The following is a 3,431-nucleotide window of genomic DNA, read 5'->3' on the forward strand; positions in this document are numbered from 1 at the left end:
TCCGTATCTAAAAGCCCATATATGCGTTGCAGGTGTCTTTACCAACAATTTGGGATGCGTAGCCTTATCCAGTGTTGCTAGCGCACAACGCAACGCTTATACTACCGTTGGTAAAAGGACCGTTGCAAGAGTACAACACATAAAACTAACTTCTACAACAATTCTATATGTTGGTGATTAACATTCATGAATCCAAACTTCACTACTTGGCAATAGAGAATGTGCAACGCTTAAGGTGTTGGTACATATGTAATGTGGATATTACATATATAATGGCGATAATTATGTATTGCATATGCTCCACACAGTGAGCAAAAAAAGTAAGAGAATATACCCAAGAGAGGAAATCATATATTGGATTAAAATGTTGGTTTACAATAGTGGATATTACATGAGGAACATCATCCCAATGTGATCCATAATCTAAATATTTTGTTGATATCCCTACAACTTAACTAAAACTTAACCGAGGAACATCATCCAACAGGAACAACATCCCTTCCCTACAACTTAACCAAAACTAAAGGCATCCATCATCATCATCATCATCATCATCATGAACCGCAGCATCATCATCATTGCATTATACTTGCCACGCACTCATATAATCATCCATATATCTTCTGAATCTACAAAGAAAATAACAAAATGAACTATTAACACACAATGATTTGACATCATGCAACTAGTGACAGAGGCAGGTTATTAGTCACGTACAAATTTTAAAGGCCATGCAATCTTTGTTATACATAAAAAATTACTAGCATACATAGCAGATGGAAATGCATTCATAACTTACCTCAAGGTGATCATTGACCCGTTAGTAATAGTTTTCTTACCTTTTCTTTGAGGGGTTCAGGTTACATACTTAAACTATATGAGCCTAATATGAGTGTCTTAGTGTATGGCAGAAAGTTAGTGTTAACATTTGCTTTGATTGATTCCAATGTCGAACATATGAAATGGGACAAAGATACACATTTTGTACGGCATGTGGTGCGAAATCTGTTGGAGCAGCACGAACCTGCACCAATTGTTGGCGTCCCTTCTCCCACCTCCTTGTGAGATCCTGGTCCAAGCATGAGTACAATATATCATAGTACAAATAGACTTTCAGTTTGTGCTTGTAAACATAATTTAAATATTAGTTACACACCAATTGTGGTAAAGGGCCTAATTAAGTTATTCAACACATCATGCTGGTTAACATGGTAATTCGTGTTTGGGTAAAAATAAATTAGTCCGGACAAAATCACTGCCTATGCAGTATATATAGACAGCCAGAAAGACCTAAATATGAAATCGTTACGAAACAATGGAGAGACATGCTTACATTTTTTCTGAAGCTACAGACTTTTCACACAGCAAGGTATATATGCAGTGACCATGAATAATCACAACAATTCTTTAATTGGAGTGTGAACAATTTGCAAAAGACATACAGCTAACGTAATTCAAAAAGCATTGTGCACACATCTTTTATTGTTTCAGAACATGAAAAGGGTGGGAAAACGCCAAATTTAGAACAAAATTAAGGACTGCTTCAGAACCACACACCGTTAGTCAGGATTTATACAATCCCGTATATTCTGGAAAGTAGCTTAATTACCTTATTATGCTTTCAGTAAGTGGCTGCTCTGAAATCCAAATAATGAAACTGCAGAGGAACGATATACATGTTGTTAGAAACAAATGTTAGAATATTGCTCCCATAATAATGATTGTAGGATTTATATTGAAACCTCATCAATCAGTCTGATGTAAACATGAAACTGTACATATCAAGTACTCGTTGCCATTAGCATAACTTGCGCATCGCCAGTAGGATTGTAGTCTGACTACCAAATAAACCAAGTAAAAGTTATCCACAACGTTACACATTATTTCAAGAAAGTTGGGAAGCTGATGTGCTAAACATCACATTATGGAACATTATGTAATGTCTCATCATCATAGCTTATATTAATGCTGAAACTCGGAAGATATATAAAATATAACAGGAAGTTAACTAGAGTTCTGGTGGGTATACATAGGAAATGACATAAAGTTCTCAAATCCTGTATGTGCAAATATCAACTAATTAATTACTTCGACTAGCATGTACTGAGAAGGAAAATCAGCTGTAAATTAAGCTATTAATCACCTCCCTATCAGGCCGCCGTACAGCTGCGTGGTAGCCTCGTTGCTCCCCATGTGCTTTAAACTGTCGTCGTTGGACTTCCTATTTCACTGCAACAACCATCATGGCGTTAATGCTTTAATTAGCCTGATTGGAAGAAGAGAAGATTGAAAAGTTGGAGTCTTCTAATATTTGTTTCTAACAGCAAAATCACATCAGGCACTTAAGCCCAAACAGTGGCAAATCCTAACACCACCAGAACAACAACGGTTCCTGACGTGCCACGAACTAGAGCAGAGAGGAGTGGACCAACTCACCTGAAGCCATAGCAGGACGAGGAGGAAGATCCACGGCTGCTTTGTCCCGAGCAGCAGCAAGGCTGTCCACTAGCGATTCCTCCCTGCACGTCTACAGGAGAAGAGAAGACCAGAGATCACAGAAAGTGGGAGAGAGAGAGAGAGGACGAAGCAAGGGAGGGGATGCACTCGCCGGACAAGAGGAGGACGACATGGCCACCGCGCCGGAGCCGACGCCTGAAACCCTAGCCGTGGGGGAAGGGTCGCGGGTGGGCTCTGGTGGCTGCGAGCGCCGGATCTAGCCGGATGGGAAAGCTCCGCGGTGCCAGGGGACCTCGGGCTGTGCTTCATGGTCATGGGATTCGGCGGACGTCACCTAAATCAGCCGCTGCAGGTGGCGCAGCGAGGAGCTGCGTGAAGAGTGAGAGATGGGACGCGAGAGGGATGGACGCATGGGGGATGCGGTGGATCCGGCAGCCTCCGGAGCCGCGAGGTGGGAGGAGGCGAGGGGAGGGCCAGCGGCGAGGTGGGTCGGAGGAGGGAGATGAGGCAATGGGTGGCGGCGGTTTGGGAGAGATGATGGGAATCGAGGGCTCTGTTTCTGACGCGTCTCTCTCTCCTTTCCTCTGTTTTTTTTCATCTGTAGGGTCATCAACTGCAATTTTGGAACGCATAGGCTTCAACGCTTATATCCGTATCTATTGTGAATTTTACAACTTGTAGCCAAAATGTTGTAAAATTTGTGTTGCTTTAGAGGGGGTATCCTTGTAGTGACTAGACCTTTCTCCACAGCTGAGATGTTGAGATGACAAGTTTAATTCGTGTTTAATCTTTGCAGAGGCAGACTAACTTTGCATCCCATATAGGTCATACAAAAATGTTAAATTCCCTTCATTTTTGTTCACGGAAGTCGCACCACAGGTGATGAGAGACTCAGGATGAGGCAAAATGATCTTGACCACTGGTGGACTCTTCTATCGTCTCACCATCACTCCCACGGGCAGCGTTGTAGTCGA

At 42.1% G+C, this 3,431-nt stretch overlaps 1 long non-coding RNA gene across 2 annotated transcripts; it reads right to left on the reverse strand.

Moving 5' to 3' along the window:
• Positions 1-331: 331 nt before the first annotated feature.
• Positions 332-3,011, reverse strand: LOC119360808. 2 transcript variants are annotated; one of them, XR_005172802.1, is made up of 6 exons: positions 2,437-3,011; positions 2,144-2,229; positions 1,743-1,834; positions 1,610-1,657; positions 1,025-1,069; positions 332-629 (listed from the first exon to the last, which is right to left on the reverse strand). It is a non-coding gene; the product is annotated as an uncharacterized LOC119360808 (long non-coding RNA). The 2 variants fall into 2 exon arrangements; XR_005172803.1 differs by having other exon boundaries at positions 1,743-1,838.
• Positions 3,012-3,431: the final 420 nt, after the last annotated feature.

The sequence above is a fragment of the Triticum dicoccoides genome, chromosome 1A, assembly GCF_002162155.2.
Source record: "Triticum dicoccoides isolate Atlit2015 ecotype Zavitan chromosome 1A, WEW_v2.0, whole genome shotgun sequence".
Classification (NCBI taxonomy): domain Eukaryota; kingdom Viridiplantae; phylum Streptophyta; class Magnoliopsida; order Poales; family Poaceae; genus Triticum; species Triticum dicoccoides.